The 17,191-nt window shown below is 34.7% G+C and overlaps 1 protein-coding gene across 3 annotated transcripts in view; it reads right to left on the reverse strand.

The window, feature by feature from the left end:
* Window positions 1–17,191, reverse strand: part of CSRNP3 (cysteine and serine rich nuclear protein 3) — a 197,354-nt gene that overhangs the window by 80,815 nt on the left and 99,348 nt on the right. Inside the window, exon 1 of one of the 3 annotated variants that reach the window (XM_045860906.1) lies at window positions 13,156–13,328. The exons of 1 other annotated variant lie outside the window; for it this stretch is intronic. The gene's annotated coding sequence lies outside the window, so the exon portion shown is untranslated. Of the gene's footprint in view, window positions 1–11,311; window positions 11,417–13,155; window positions 13,329–17,191 lie in introns of those variants that run through there. One more of the 3 variants, XM_045860812.1, reaches the window with a different exon arrangement.

The raw sequence follows: 17,191 nt of genomic DNA on the forward strand, positions 1-17,191 counted from the left end.
GGATAAAGTTCAAAATCCTCAAAATGGCTTATTAAGTCCTTAACAATCTAGTTTGGCTAACCTCCTCATCTTCTTTTTGAGCCACTAACCTTGCTGTCAATATTTTAGCTCTAATAATCTTTCAGTTTCTCCACCCTGTCATTTCTCTCTGGCCTCTAAGCTTTTAGATATACTGTTCCTGTTGGTTCATTTTTAAAATTTCTTTTCCCATAGCACTTACCACCTTCTGAGTCCACATTATTTATATATGTATTTGCACAGAAACGCAAGTTTATTACTTACTGTTTTCACCCACATCTAAAATAATTAAGGACAAAGATCTTTGTTTTCTTTCTTGGTGTTCCATGGGATCTAGACAAATGCCTTATATATAATAGGTGCTTAATAAATATTTGTAAATGAAGCCCTTTCATTTCTATACTTTAATTACTTCATCGGTGTCTGTTTTCTCTGCTGGACTGAAGCCTCCGTGAAGCAGAAATCATGTCCATCTCATTCACCACTCTCTCTCTCCTGACTAACACAATATCTGGTGTATCTGATTGAATGAAAATCAAAAGGAGAAAGGAAATTGACCTCAAAATGTCATACTTTTTTTTTTGCTCACAAGCAACCCAAAGGCCAATTCTAGCTAACTTAAGCACAAAGACATCTGTTGGAAAAATACTGAACTAGTTCATGCAATCTGAGAGAGCTAAATCCCCAATTGAGGAAATGTATGAATAAGGACAGCTTCTAGGATTATGGCTGTAGAAATTCCTTGATCTATTCTCTAGAGCGCTACTGTTACCAAGTTTAAACCCAGCAACAGCTCTCTGTGTCTCACATTTCAAGTTTAATGTTCCAAGGGGTGAACAACGATTTAGCCATCTCGAGTCAGGTGCCAGCCCTTTGATCATTCAACTACACGGCGAGAAGGCAGGGAGCCACCCAATTAGGGAATACTCCAGAGACTCTCTCACTCAGAGGCTTCAATAAATTCAATTATATTTCAAAGCCAATATTCTCTCCTTGGCTAACACGGATTTATCTTATTTTTTCATTTATTAATACAGCCCATGATTTCACTGCTTGGACAGGTGCCTTTCTTCCTGCATCCACATGCCCTTTCTATTGTCAAATTTAATTAATAACAACTTTATTTAAAAACTCTAATAAACATCTGTGATCTTGGATATCTAACATATAGTATTTACTTCATATTTGTATTAGATGTAACCATTGATCAACACATTTAATGAAAAGTAGTAAAGAAGTGTGTTTTTCCATTTCCTCCAAAAAATGCTGATAAGCTACACCAGGTTTCCTATGGTTATAATTATAATTATTTTCTTTAATATATTTCTAGGGGTAATAAAAAGAGCCAGAAGGATGTAGAGTGAAGATGAGTGGGAGAGCATGGCACAGAATGCCAAATCAAGAAGTTAGGTAAGAAGGAACATTTTAGTGACTTTGGAAGAAGAGCTGAAGCTAAACTTAAGGTATTTGCTGAAGTCTTGTTTATATCCCTCTTTTGACAGCCCAAATATTTCACAGCTCCCACAGGTAACACATTGAGTTCTTACTATTGCATTTATATTCACTTCATGTGTAATCCTTTTTCCTTCTTACATCTGTCCCTATTTCTAATGCTTTGCTATATATTTTAAAGAAATGACTACAGAAGAAATGCCTTAAGAATACCATCAATCCCTCCATTCTGAGGAGTAAATTATTTGATATGCAGAACCACTTTAAGGTTGCCAGATTTAGCAAACACAAATATAGGACACCCGGTTAAATCTGAATTTTAGATACAATAAATTCCATTTGGGATATATTTTTATGTATTATTTGCTGTGTATCTGAAATTCAAACTTAACTGGGCACCCTGCATTTCCTCTGCCAACCCTAACTGGTGCTCTTGGCTCTTGGTTAGAAAATAGAATGACTATGAAATCAACAAACACATCTACATGAGAAATGCCACCTAGCAACTGCTACTGCCATACATATTTCTGCCTTCAACCAACCAGATAAAACCCAATAAATAAAGCATATAAGATCACGAAGGTAAATAATGAACTTATCAAACAATGGGAAAAAAAGTGAGAGGTAGGTGATGTTTAATAGGTGAAGGGCAGCCTTGGCCTATCATTGATGCAGGAAATACATATTTAAAAGGAGGTAATTTTGGCATGGCAAAAATTTCCTTGTATAGTAATGGGGAGAAAAAGGTGGTGAGCTGTGAGTTTCTGGTCATTTGACCTGGTAGGTCCTTATTCTATGGAGGCTGCTTAACCAGGAGCGTTATGTGCTACTCTGTCAGGAGCAAAAGGAGGCATACAGAGCCTTCCATTCACTTTTACCTGGAAGCCTGGGTTTACCCTGTGCGTTGCTCAATTGCTACTATTATAGTTAATAAAAGTGAGAGTGACCTTTAACTGCAATGGTCATTAACAGAGACCCTTCTACCTGGTGAGGTGGACTACAGCAAGGCAGGATGTTAAACACCCTGTGTTGCAACATGGGGAATATTTCTTCAGAACTGTCAAAGAACAAAATAATTTATTTTGCGTTCTCATCAAATTCTTCCAGCAAATACAAAAAGCTAAGAAGCTAGGTAAAAGTTCTATTCCAATGACTTTGATTACGGAAGGCTTTGTGTGTAAATCAGCAATGGGCCCGGCCTTCACCAAATTCAAATGATGAGATGAAAGGCATTGCAAACAAGTCGGTGAAGATTCTGGTGTGTGGCTCATCTGTGGTAGCAGGTGGGAGAGCTTAGCTGGCAAAAGCCAGGTTATTCACAATGTCACACTTCATCAACCAGATTGTTCTTAGGGCCAGACAGAGGATGAAGAGGACATTGCTCAATTGATGGTGTATAGGTTTCATTCCAATGTTTAAGAAGGGAGAACTCAGTAAAAAATAAACAATAAATGTGTTATTTTTATTTCTTGGTATGATATCTTCAGTTATCCACTTTTGTTCCTATCAGGATACAGTTTTACCCATTAGTTTATATTACATATTTTCATCCCTAATTTTTAAACCATGATGTTGAGTAGCCTGTGATGTTCTGCCCCAATGCTGACACTACTACTGCCCTTACCCTGTTATCACACACTGACTATAAGCTGTAGCCTCTGCTAAATACGATAACCATTATTTTAAGAAGTTGGCATCAGATTTTAGTGTCCTGAACAATTGTGACTGCACACATTCTCAGAATGCTTATGTATTTTTCTAAACAACAGAAAGATATCTTTTTCCCACAATATGAGGGCCATTTCTGCCTTAATCCAATTGGCAAGAAATTAACATAACTGCCACCAAGAGGATAGGGATTTGGCAATGATTTTACAAAGTAAAATCCCACAAGGTGTTTCCATGGAGTACCACCAATGTGAAAAATGCTGCTGGTCACCTGCCAATGTGAGAATCAAAGCACAAGATGGCCAAATACACCTCTTGTCCAGGTGTCTGCTTCAGCCAAGAACCCTGGGAGCACTCTTGCCTAATGAATATTTTTGTTTGAGAAATGATTCAGGGTTCCCCCATTATGTATGTCTTCTTTGTGCCAGAGTTGCCTGTGACCTTGAGTTTTGGTGTGCTTCGGATTTCAACACTTTTCAGCTTGATGATTTGCAGTTGGAGAATTTGATGAAAAAAAAGAAATGCTTTCTCCAGGACAAAAGTGCAGAGAAGCACAAATGCATACCATCTATCCACAGACACTTGGTTAAGAACCTTCTCTGGTGATTTCTACCATCACCCCAGCTTGGGTGAATATGCAGAAATTGGAGAAGTGATTCACTGAAGTGTGGGCAGCTGTCACCTCCTGTTCTCTTTGCCAACAGGTTGTCCACTATAGGGAAGGTTTCTTTCTGGCTCCCTCAGTTTTTTCTGCCATGTGTACCAAAGGGCCTACTGCATCTCCTGGGGACATCCCCAACCACTTTTAAGGGTTTCATTCTTCAGTGCTCTCTTGGTTGCCAAAACTGGCCTTGTCTGTTAACTTTGTGGCTTGGTGAAGACTTGACTAGAATGGTTCTGGGTTGAGTACATTTTCCTCAAAATGGTGTCTGTCTTTCCAAAAACGTAGAGTGCCTCGCTCCATTTATAATAATGCCAGTCAGCCTTTAGTGAGTACCTACTAGGGCCAGATACTTTGTACCTATTCCCTGCAATCTTTTCCCAGACTATGTAAGGTAGTTTTAATAAAGGAAACTGAGATTTCAGAAATGTAGATCATTTGCTTGAGAGTCTTGACCCAAACTTTATCCAAGAAACATTCCCTGACCAGCACCCCACTGGATTAAGTGATCCCTCTGCATTCATAGCACCTGCTCGATATGTTTGCAGTACTTATGCTGTATCATAATTGCTGATTTACATCACATTTTCTTGCCCTTGACCATGAGGTTCTTCATGGACTGAATGTATACTCCACAGCCTACTTAGTAAATGAATGGTCTTCACTTTGGAGTCTAATCCTGGATCAGCTCCTAACAAGTGGCCTAATTTTAAATAAGAGGATTTCCTCTCTCTTTTTCCACTTCTCAGTTTCCACTTCTATCAAAATAAGGGGCAGGGCATAACCAGAGGACAGACTCTAATGCAATGCAGTCTCCACTACCTGGGAGTGAATGATAAAATTGTAGCCTCCTGGAGCCTCTAATGCGCATACCCTCCTCTCATTGTATGCAAATTGCAGCAGCTAAAGTAATTTACACCCTGCTGACACAGGGATGGATGGCAACTCTACTTACTAATGGTAAAGGGGTTCTTAGTGACTCTGGCTGGAGGGACCCCAAGAAATTTTCTGTTCCCTGCTATTGGGGTTATTATGCATTACATATAGCCAGAACTGGGTTTTTAATGCTTCTTAATTCTAAACGTTGATCACTACTTGGAATTTGGCAACACAGTATCATAAAGTACATACAGACTGAAAGCCCAAAGTCCTTCCCAAAAGTTAACTTTCAGGATGCTCTTTTAGCTAGCAAGAGCAGAGAAAAATCAACCAAAAACATAGTAAGGCTTTTGCAACTGTTGAAAATTGATCAAATGCTTGTTGTAAGTTTATTTTTCCTACTGTACCAACAAAAGTACCAATGAAAAATTTATTTTATATGCTTGCTAATAAGACTAAAGAACAATACTTATCCTAATTCCTTAGATGACTGCAAGGCTTACCACATTAAGGGAAAAAAGACCACACAGGACAGGCATGAAGAATTTAGAGTTGTTATTGCACCATTGGAAGGTAATACTTTTTTTTTCTCCTTAGCACTTAAGTTTCTTTTCAGTCTTTTAAAAAGTCTCTGACTGAATAATGAAGTAGACTAGCAGTGTAGATCGAAGGATATTTAAGAGATATGACGTCCTTTTCCTTCAGAAGAATCATCAGAATAGTTTGAATGGAAAGGATCTTTTAAAAATATTTGCCTCATAAAGTATTCTAAAGTGGACATCAAAATCAAACACGGCCAAGCTTTAGGACCATTCCCATCCATGCATTGGGCTCCTGCCAAAAATAGCATGCAGAAAATAAAAGAGATTTTAGAATTAGAATAAGTAGAGAAAAGTACTCTGGACTTTCTTTAAAAGAAATCACCACCTTAAGCAAGACAGAGGTTTCTGCTACCTAAGACAGAGAACGATACGCAGTCATTCAACCTGCAGCTGACATTGCATTGAGCAGCAATTAGTAAAAATGACATAGACTATAAGATTAAATACCTAGATTTCCAATTCTCAGTGAAAGTTCTACTAGCACAAATTAAAATGTGTTTACAATAGAAATAAGTCACACCAAACTCATACAATCTTTTAAAAGTCAGAAAGCCACCATTTAGAGGTTTCCCCATTACAATTAAATTTCACAAAAGCAGAGAATCATGATATCCCTCCCCACCAATTTTACCAACACTTGTTACCAATGTAAATTAATCAAAAAGCGCTTCTAAGTGTGTTATTAGAGTCACTTAAGTAAAAAAATGTAGATATATTTTCTAAATTTCTTTTGAAAAAACTTTTGGCCAAATGAATTAACTCAGTATTTCTAAACATCATTCTGATACAGAGGAAGTTTAAAATAGCAATGATAAATCCATGATATAGGGAATGTTTCATGATTCAGACAAATTAGTACTTTTAAGTCATTAGGTAGAATTATATTCATTATGCTCCATAATAGCACTGGCTCAGTGAGTATTTCTTGGGCCAGATTTCCTCCATAATAGAAAGTCCACAGTCTGTGGATGAGAAAAGAACTCTAGATAGAGCAGAGATGAAAGACTAGTGACTTGATTATACAAAGTCAATATGGACATAGAAAAACAGTAGAGCAAAGGCACAAAGATTAAAAACTTAAAAACCAAAAAAAAGAATATAAAATAAGAGAACTCAGAAAACTACATGTACCACCTATGTGAGGATTTTGTGGTTATTGTTCTCCCAGATGGAAAGATTGAAGGTACCGATGAAACACATACAGTTCGAACCCTGATGACTGTAAAGTGACTGCCTGCCTTCTCAGCTTCTCAGCTGCTTGGTACCACCACAGCGCTTCTCAGCAGTATGGCCTCCAATGAACTCCTCATGGGTTTTTATTTTTGGAAAATGTCTCTTTTTCATTCACTAACCTCTAAGGTGTTTCATCAAGATTCTCCAACTCGAGGCTTTACCTGAACTTGCCTTACCAACACAAGAGAATCAATTCCTATGGTTTGAAAAAGAGTAATATTAGCAATTCTTTATAATGCTCTTAGTATGTGTCAGGCATGCATTATGCCATTTCATTTTCATAAACAATCTACAAGATAAACACAATTATCCCCACTTTGTAGATCAAAAAAGATGAAGCTTGCAAATTTCAAGTACCACGTCCAAGGCCACATGAATTGTTCAGAGGCAGATAATACCTTGGAAATGACACCAGGTTTGGAACTTGAACTTAAGCCTCCTAACCACTATCCTATTCAGCTTCTTCACACTCCCTTATATAGAATTGAACTCACATATCTAATACATAATAAAAGCACTTACCTATCAAGAAAAGAATATACAGTATTTTCCTGGTTTTTTAGTTGTTCATGAATTGCCCTAAATTTACAAAGTTTTATTGTATTTAACAATATAACCCAGCTTTGTTCAAGTAGTTCTCAGGCTTTTTAAAATGTTATTGGACAAACGAAGTCCAGAATAAGAAGCTTTTCCCCAATATTTTGGACTAGTCCTCATTCTTACAGATCATCTTTTGACACTAAGTTCATGGAATCAATATTGCTTCAGAAGTTCAAAATTTTTCAGAGTGGATGAGAACACCTATTAGTGGGTATGATATTAGCTACCTTGTGTATCTTAACACATAATTAAATGAGTAAATTTTCAAAGAAGGATTGACAGCTCAGTTGTTTTACTTTTCTTGTGTGATTTGGTGGAAATTGAAAATGTATGCATGTATACGCATGCGTGCGCATGCACACACACACACACACACACACACAACTAAATGCATTCTAAATGAATATGTGGATTCATAAGCTTGCATGGAGCTGAAGGTTTGCCAAGGTAGTAACTCTTCCCAGCTAGCACAGTGGTGAGAGGTGGAGAATCTCAGAGCTCCAGGATTTGACAGTGAATTAGACCACAACTCCTGAAATTGGCAAGAGTAGGTATATGACACCAATGATTAGTCAATTGCCATAAATAAAGAAACAGTCTGTATGTTTTCTTTGGTACACCTGTTAGCAATTCCTCATTTTCCTACTAGACAAAGTAATTTCAAATTCCTGTTGATGGTTTAATATGACAGAGTCTCACTGCTGCAACAAGAACAACTTCTAATTTATGTGGAGTTCGAACATGATTTTCCAAATCCTGAAAATAAGAAAAACTAAGATAGATTTTGTTTATGTTCTGTTTTCCCATGCTCAATATACTAGTTATGTGTATGTGTCAGAAGTTTAGTATAAAGAAGAAGTATAGAGGGATGTTTATTTCTCTCCCTTTGCCCACCAAAGTCTAAATGATTTAGAATTTAATATAACACAAGGTGCATAAACTTGACTTTTGGGTTGTTCTCAGATAAGAAGCAATTATTCACTGTGTTAAAAATAAATATTAATACAAGAAAAGAGAGTAAAATTAAAAGTATGTAAATATATTAAAAGCATGTACAATTTTATGCAAAAGCATGTAATAGCGTTGCCACTTGGTGTTCGAGAACAGTTTTATCCTTTGCAGTAAGTCAGTGTAACGGTGGGAATAATGCTTCTTATGCCACAAAGAAAAGCCTAAACTGATTTCCACTCTGTTCAACAAAGCAGAATGATGTGTACTATGTTTTGCTTCCATGAAAGCAATTGATATCTTAAAAAACTGGACATTACAGCTATAAAACTTTACTTATTTGGAAAACTGGTTTATTTAGCACAGATTATTTTCCAACTGTTCTAGACAATGTATTATTATAGCATTGCTATGTGCCTAAAATATGGAATAAATATAAAATTTACAATTTTATTATACTTATACTTTTCAATACAACTGATATGATTCTATATAAATTCCAGAATCAGTGATTAAAAAGGCAATGTGTTGAATCTTTTTTAGGAAATGACAGGTTAAAATAAACAAATCTGATTGTGTTGAATACTTGATTATTTTGGGCATTTTTTTCTATACAAGTTATTTTGTTATTCTTTCTATTTCATAAACACCAGGAGTTCAAGGGAAGGACACATATAATGGTACAACTTAAAACCTACACTTATAATTTTGAAATAACAGTTATCTGTAGAGTTTAGATTCTCTTCCATATTGCTAGGCTGAGTGCAACATGTTTACCCTAAAACCTTTTACAGGCTTACAATATCTAGTTTCAAGTGATGACAAAGACAGAATGGTAATATGAATGTAGGAAATTAATTTTTGAAGTCCTTAAAGATTCCTTTGAAGGCTGATGTAGCACCATTTTTTCAAGTATGCTAACTGCCTACCCTTCAATGGTTTGTTTTTATATCACTCTATTTACTCTACTTTCCAAATTTGATTTGAGGTGCATTTACACAAATACATTTTCATATACATTTAAATACCCAGACCAGTACATACTGCTGAGATTTGTACTGTAGTATGGCTGAAGCAAATGCAAAAAAGACTTCAAGGTTTTGAGTGAATTTGCATAGAGACATAAATTATCCAGGATATTCAAAGCCATATAATTGCCCTAGGTCGTATGAAACGCTCTCTTGGCTCATGGAAGCACAACAATTCTCTTTATTTCACATTTGTCGAATATGTTTTCTCTAAGAATCTTCACAGGCTCTCCTTTCCTGCCCACACTAAGTTTATTTCTATATTCAGAGTGTGCTAACTGGTAGCAATTGCATTTACAAAGTAAATAGTACTGGACTGCCTGAATTAATTTTAAACTCGGTCCTTTCTTTCTTCCTTCCTGTGCTCTACCTAGAACACACACAGAGGTTAGTATGTCCAAACTATGGACATGACCTAAGTTAAAAGTAAAATACAAAATTTTTGTTTTTCCAAATTGTTGAATTAAATGTTATGGATCATTGGAAAGATTTTATTTGGCTGTTTGTAAAAAATATACATATGCACAGATAATATATAATATATATATTATATTATATAATGTAATATATATGTGTATATGCATCCATTTCATAATTATATATATATACACACATCTAAGACAAACATTTACAATGTTATTTTAAGTAGAAGAAAGCATATTCCCTTCAACATAAGAAGGAACACTTTATTTGAACTGTATCTCCTTTAGCTGCAGTCATTATTGATAGTTTCAAAAGAGAAAGAGTTTAGAAAAATTGGCAGCCTGTATTTTTAGGAAACACCCAAACACGAATTCCTTTTCCTAAATTAATCTCAGGATACTAGATAAATGTCACAATGTTCCCACAGAGTGATAAAGGGTGAGAATCTGGACCTGAGTGATTACAGCCAAGTGATTTCATAAACATTTGAAATAATTGTCCTTCACTGTTTCATTGGTCAACTTCTTGCTTTGGTCCACCCTCTACCATCCCCTCCCTAGTTTTAAAATAAAAGATATTGTTGCCAAACTACCAAGTCTTAATTATGATAATAAATTAACACCATCTTTTCAGTGCAAAGACAGTAATTAAGTTTATCTAAACATGTGCTAGCTCTTTGTATGTAAGCTTTATAAAATTCATTTTAAATTATCTTATGCAAATATAAAAGCATAAAGCAGTAATTTCATGGCTAAACATTATTTCACTTCTTCATGTTTACAAAATATTTTCATAAACATACAACCTGTGATGCAGACAGATGCTGACTTGTTGCAAATTAAAATCACATTATTTCCCATCAACACTGTAGCTGCTGAACTGATATATTTTAAATTTTTAATGATATGGATAAACATACTTTGATCATGCTTTAAGTTTATTTAAAATATGTTTTGGAAATAAAAAAGCAATATGAATAATAAAAGTGAGTACATATTTGTTTGCTACAGGTCAGATTCTACTATAATGCAATTACACATTATACAAAAGTGGGATTTTTAGTGCATAGAAAAAAAAGACTTCTGCCCTTCCTGTGACATTTATGGGGATCACTTTACTATCCAGAGTTAACTAAAAGGGAATGTCATAGGAAGCTGAACATGTTTAATTAAAAATAACATCATCTAAAGAGTCCCAAAGAAAATTAAAAACAATTAGGAAAGTTACAGAAGCACTTAAAGGATGCAATACCAAAATAGGAAATTATTTATCTGAAAAAGTGTTTAGCAGTAAAATATAAAATGAAGATTCTCCAAACTGACACTCTCTCCTAAAATGAAATGAAATATAACTTATTAAAACTGTCATGATGTCATGTTGGAAATGAACAAAAGAATTCTGTTACTTAATTCAAGATAATCTCACAAGAATTACGAGCTAGGAACCCAGTTCTTATTTAAAACACATTTTTTAAGAATATGAAAATTCTCCAGACATTGTAAATCCTGACATTTATCGAGATGTTTCAACCCAGGTATCTCTCTGCAATCAAAAACTTTCCCCTACATTGTAATTATTCAAAGCTCAAATCCAGTATTTTCTCACATGAAATTAATTTCATTCGAACAAAACACCCATGTTTCAAATCCAGAAAACATTCAGATAAGAGTAAACTACTTAAGGGAAGTCTGAAAACGGGGAATACCCTGTTAATTTTCGCAATGAATTAAAGTAGCCAATCCTTCTCAAGTGTCTTTATAGAAATAAAATCAGGCGCATCAGGAAATCTATCACCGTACCTGCGTGCACTTTAAACGACTACGGCACACGCGCTGTAAAATCTTCACTCTGAGAAATAAAGCACACTTCATTTAACTGCTGCAAAACACTGCTGCAGAGGAGCCCAATGCATTCTTTTTTTCAGGCAACTGATCCAGCTTTCCACCAGCCCTGTGACCTTTGAACTCCCTCTGCCTCCCTCCTCTGCTTCTGCAGTCAAAGCCTCGGAGCTGATCTCATTTGCATAAGGCTCAGGCAGCCCTCCAGCAGCTGAAACGGAATGCTGGGTAAGGATTGTGGAGCTGCAGCTCTGCCAGAATTACCTGAATCACCGGAGAGCTGGAATAGGCGAGGGGAGTGGGCATGGACTTCACTGGGCTGGCAGTATCACAGCCCCCGTGTCTATTAATGGATAAGTGGTTTTTAACTGTTTTAGAGCCCTGCTTTCCCTGCTGCCCCCAGAAGAAGCTGTCACATCGGCTACGGTAACTAAGGAAACCCACATAGGCAAATACTTCATTTAAATACATGTGGAAGGCCAATTTAAATTTTTCATTAACTGCCCTTGTTTTTGAAACATAGCTGATTTTTATTTCCATTGGAATACATAGTATTGTAAGGATAATCAAGGGACATAAGATATTTCTTTTTGTTATAGTTTAAACAGCATTTTATAGGCATAAATTTATTTAGTTACTATACAAATATGTGAAGTCACTATAATAATTCTATAAAATATTAAATATGCCCTAGTGTCTTAAAGATGATCATTCTAAATGGTGTCCAAGAAATTAATTATAAAGGATTGAGGTCCCAGGATATCTCTAAAACAACATAGCAGTAAAAATGTAGAGCAAAGTTAAACTGTGTATTGAAATTTAAAGATTCACGTAGCAGCAATGCTTGTCTGTTTTTGGCAAAGATGTTCAGCGTTGTGCTACAATTTGCTAGAGTTATTTCTTCCCTTGTCTCCCTACACACAGCAATCTCTCTATTTAAACATAAACTTCCCTACTGATCATAAACCTAAGAAGTGGCTATTTTCTAGATACAGAGGTCATGTGTGTACATATTTTCATAAATACACATGAAGGCACATATTCTTTTCTGAATGGTGAGCCAAAGGAAATAGGCATCATCACATAATTAATCCATTCTTTTAATAATTAAGCTAATTTGGTTTTTTCACTGGTGAGTGAATAATATCTATGAAATAAAAGGCTTTATGCAACAATATTTTCCATCTATGAGAGGAAATATAACATAAAAAATAAAAGGCACACAACAGAGTAATATAAATATGTATTACTATATTTAAATATAGAATGCATTTTTCTAATAGATAGCATTTACTAACATTTCAAACTTATTTAAAATATTTTTATTGAAATAATTAAATATTCCAAGCCTTCCTCTTGCAGCATACTGAAAGACATCAATAAATTCTGAATGATATTTCTTCCAATTTATAAGACTTGTAAACTATTGCAATATAATACTTTTTAATATTGGAAAAAATAAATTTGAAGCTTTTTATTTGAGGTATTTATTAGTAGTATTCTGCTTTATATTATTCCTGCGTAAAGAAGATTAAAATTGTTGGAGGATTTTTTCTCTTATCCATACATTTTTAAATAGGATAAATAAGTTTTCAGGTTGCTATGATCATATAAACATTTCTCCATCACATCTGATGATATCAACAATTTAATCACATGGGGTCAATTCAAGTGCATCCTTCATATTACCACTGCAAATATTTTGCAAAGTTTTTGTGTAAGGCAAAAAACACATCAGCCCATTCTAATTTAATTCCAATAAACACAAGGAGTAATGTGTTGGAGTAATTTATGAAATCACTGACCTGTTCAAATAGCTGTAGTCTTAGTCCTTGCAGTCTTTATTCATTAGAATCCAAAAGAGATTGATTCTCATTTTATAATATGTGTCAGCATCACCAAAGGCACTATTCTTCCTGGTTCAGCGGAATCTTCTTAAATTTGCCAGCCCTGTGTTTTATTGCTGGTACCGTATGCTTTATTGTTCAGCGACAAGAGCTTCACTCTGCACAAAGACTCATTACCTACTGCTAGCTGCACGGCATCAGCCTCACTGAGGCTGCCTATATGTGATCACATGGGAGTTTTGTCTGAGAAAGCCAGGCATGCCACTGACTTCACTGTGTCTATGGATATTTTTATCAGCTGAGGTCTGCTAGGAGGAAGGAATAACAGACTCTGAAGCTGCTCTAAGTCATTTATGCAGCACAACTTAAGGAAATCCCTTCACCCAATTTATTTCATTATAGAAAACGTTCGAGCCAGCAGCATTCAAAGGAAGTTAACTAGATTTTATTTTAATAAGAGGCTGAATAATAATTTAAGGAAGGGGAACTAGCAAAAGGCTGTTTCCTACCTTCTGCATTCTGAAAGTACTTTTGTACAAATGTTATTAAAGAGCCTTGCTTAACTGAATGATTTGACAGTATATTTTAACCTTTAGATTGCTGGTGTTTCTTTTTCTTGGCAGAGGTTATTTTCTAAAAGGGTAAGTGGCTGTTTCCCTCAAAAATCTCCTCTATGAAAATCTCAATCACTAATATATACTATAAATTAATAAAAAGAGATCTTTGAATTACTTTTGACAAAGTAGATGAGAGGGTGACTCTCTTATTGATGTATATGAATGAGGTAGATGATTAATTTATCTTCTCAAAAGATGACACGTTCTTAGAACAGCTGACTTAAAAGAACAATGAAGATTTCAATTTAAAGATCTGAAGAACATGTGGTTCATATTAATTCTTAAAATTGCAGTAACTTATTTTAGACAGCTTACCTCAATAAAGCATGTGGTTTACCTTATCTGATTTCAGTGTTAACAAGTAGTTTCAGAGCTGACTACTCAACATATACAGGAATTTTCTGCTATATAAATATTGAATTAATAGATTCAAGTGTGTGTCCATAGTGAGATTATCTTTCTAAAAGTATTTTTAAAAATAAACACTTAAAATCATTCCTCAAAATTTGAAAATGGATTGTGGATTTCCAAATTTTAAAAAAATTAGCTATTGGAATTTGATTTTTAAAAATCTATTTCTCATATTTTTAATAATCTATCTAAAATTGAATTGGCAATTGAAAGCTTGTTGCTTGTTCACCTCAATGAAAATCTTATGATAAAGCAAAATGCAACAAAGAACACAGAAGGAAAAGTCAGAGACACCATACATAAAATCAGACAACAAATTTTCTGTATAGTTAGATGTACATACAGTGCATTTTAATAGTGGTTATAAATAATTCAGTAATCTTGAAAACAGTAAATATATATACCTGCTTAAGCCTTCCATTAATAAATTATTTTTAGAAACATAACAAATTTTTTTGTGTCAGTAGAAGTTTTTAAGAATAATTTAAAGACAGAATAGGCAAGTGTGGCTAAAAAGTCCACTTCCTAAATACAATGATTTAATATCTTTATGATATTTTTGTAGGGTTAGCATTGATTTAGAATGGTTCATGACTTAAGTAAATGCCTTTTGGTGGGTGTTCTTAACACTGAAAAACACTCAGGTATGTTTGAAGCACCACAGTTTTCATGGATTTGTTCCCAAATGCTCATGCTCATTCTTCCCTCTGCATACACGAGCTACGCTGAAGCTACAAAACCTTGGGGCATTAAAGGGGGGAAAAAAAGGAAAGACCAGACTACTCCTGACTTATTGTGCACCTCTGGGTTTTTAAAGATATGTACATTCTAGCTAATATCTTTGATGATGTCATTGTGTTAATGTACAAGGAAATAAACAAAAGGCAGCCATTTTTCTCTTACTGCATCACTTCAAAAACAATGAAATAAAATGGTTGCCCAGTGGAAGAATCAGCAGAAAACTAAGTTATTTCTGAAATCTAGGGAGAAGGAGGGGTTAGAGGTGTAAAATTGGAAATAAAAACTACATATAGATAAAATTTACAGTTTGTAGGAATGTATGTAAAGAAATAATTTACAGTAAGAAAAAAACTATAAATACAAGGAATATATAAGTAGCTAGCAATGAAAACAAATTATCACTAAAACAGTAACTCTTCAATGAAAAGACTATAAAGTATAAACTTAAGTATTAAATGTAGGAGCCTATTAAATTCATTAATGTTGGAAAAGGTATTTAAAGGTGGACAAGAGAGCTGGAGAGGTCTAGAAAGAGAGAGAATGATCATGAAAAAGTAATCATCTTCCCGGGTCTACTATTGTCTTACAGGACCTGGGTGAGTTATTCTAGAATCTCATGCCTTAGTTTTTAAGTCTGCAAAAACAGCAACAAAAAAGTCTTTCATAAGCAAGTCATGAAAACATATAGCAATATTTTTATACTTCAGTTCCCTAAATCGCCTTTAACCAAGCATTGTCAACTAATATTAGTAACATGAGAAAAAAATGATGTAAACTGTAATAATTGTTTAAAATAACTTAAAATGCATAATCCTAATAGTAGAGGCAAACTGATACAAGAAGTAGGTAGGACTTTTGGAAACAAGAAGTGATTTTTGTTTTCTAATACATGCAGAAAAAATAGAAATAAATTTAGGGCTTTAAAACAAAGCTCATAAAATTGCTTTAGCATCAAAACAAATTACCAAATATACCCATCCTTCCAATCAAAATGCTGGAACCCTCTGTCAGCGACACGACAACAGACTTGCAGCAGAGTTTCTGATTCTCACATCACACAATGCACACGGCGCCTGTGCTCATGTAACGGTTCCATCAGCCAAGAGTTCTTTAAATTTGAAATTAACAGAGAAACACGAGTTCACAGTTTAAAGAACCAAATTTCTTCCAAGATGAAAAAGGTGTTTTAATTTACTTTGTTATATCCAAAAGCTGTGCATTGCGAAACACATTTTGATTCTCACTATTGACTTCTATTAACTTAGTTTTTCTCTAATGACAAGAACCTATTAATAGAATTGTCTTGTTTGTTTCCCTTTTCTATAAAACAATGAAAGCTTGTCAGAGCAATCTGAAATGTTTGTTATTTAGCTCACGCAGTAAATTTGGGCATAGACCTGCTAAACGGATCATCCCTTGAACACTCTACTGCGTGAAGGAAGATGGAGAAGACTTACTAATACTGTGATCTGTGTTTCCTGGAGCCATATTCATCGGCATATGCGCCAGGATCTGCTAATGGCTTAAACCCTCGGTCAGGCTGGATGTCTCATTACATATCACTCTACCTTACAACACATACTGAGAGGTCAATAAGTTGGCCACGATAGCCTCAAAATTCAGGACTAATTCGAGTCAATTCAATAAATATTTATTGAGAGGCTACCATTTAACAAGCTCTGAGACAGCTGCTAGGGATATAAAAATAAAATATATACTGTTTCCAAGAAGATTACAGTCTACTCGCTAAAAAAAAAATGCTGAGTGTATTATGGGAGGGTGCTAAAGTAGGGAAATGTTTTTTAAGTTTGAATATTTTATTGACAACATGTATTTTATGTATAATCAATATGATGTCTTTATTTTCAATACTGTTTCCTAAAATTAGGATACTATTATTATAAAAATGTCAAATACACAAATATATATATATTATATATATATATACATATATATATATATATATATATAAAGAAAGAGAGACAGAAAGAGACAGAGACAGAGAGAGAGAGAGAACACTACTAACTTTTCTGCTGTCCTTCTCATGAAGAGATTGAGTCTAATTTCTCTCAATTATGTTCAAATCTAGTCTTAATAATTTGCTTAACCAAGAGAGGCTACAGAAATAATGTTCTGGAAATTCCAAGGCTAGGTCTTAAGAAGCCATGTAGCTTCTGCCTAAGCCTGTTGTAGCACTCTCTCCAGGAGCCTTGAGCTGCCACACG

Source organism: Phyllostomus hastatus, unplaced genomic scaffold (genome assembly GCF_019186645.2).
Source record: "Phyllostomus hastatus isolate PE091 unplaced genomic scaffold, TTU_PhHast_1.1 phas_contig_1, whole genome shotgun sequence".
NCBI lineage: Eukaryota > Metazoa > Chordata > Mammalia > Chiroptera > Phyllostomidae > Phyllostomus > Phyllostomus hastatus.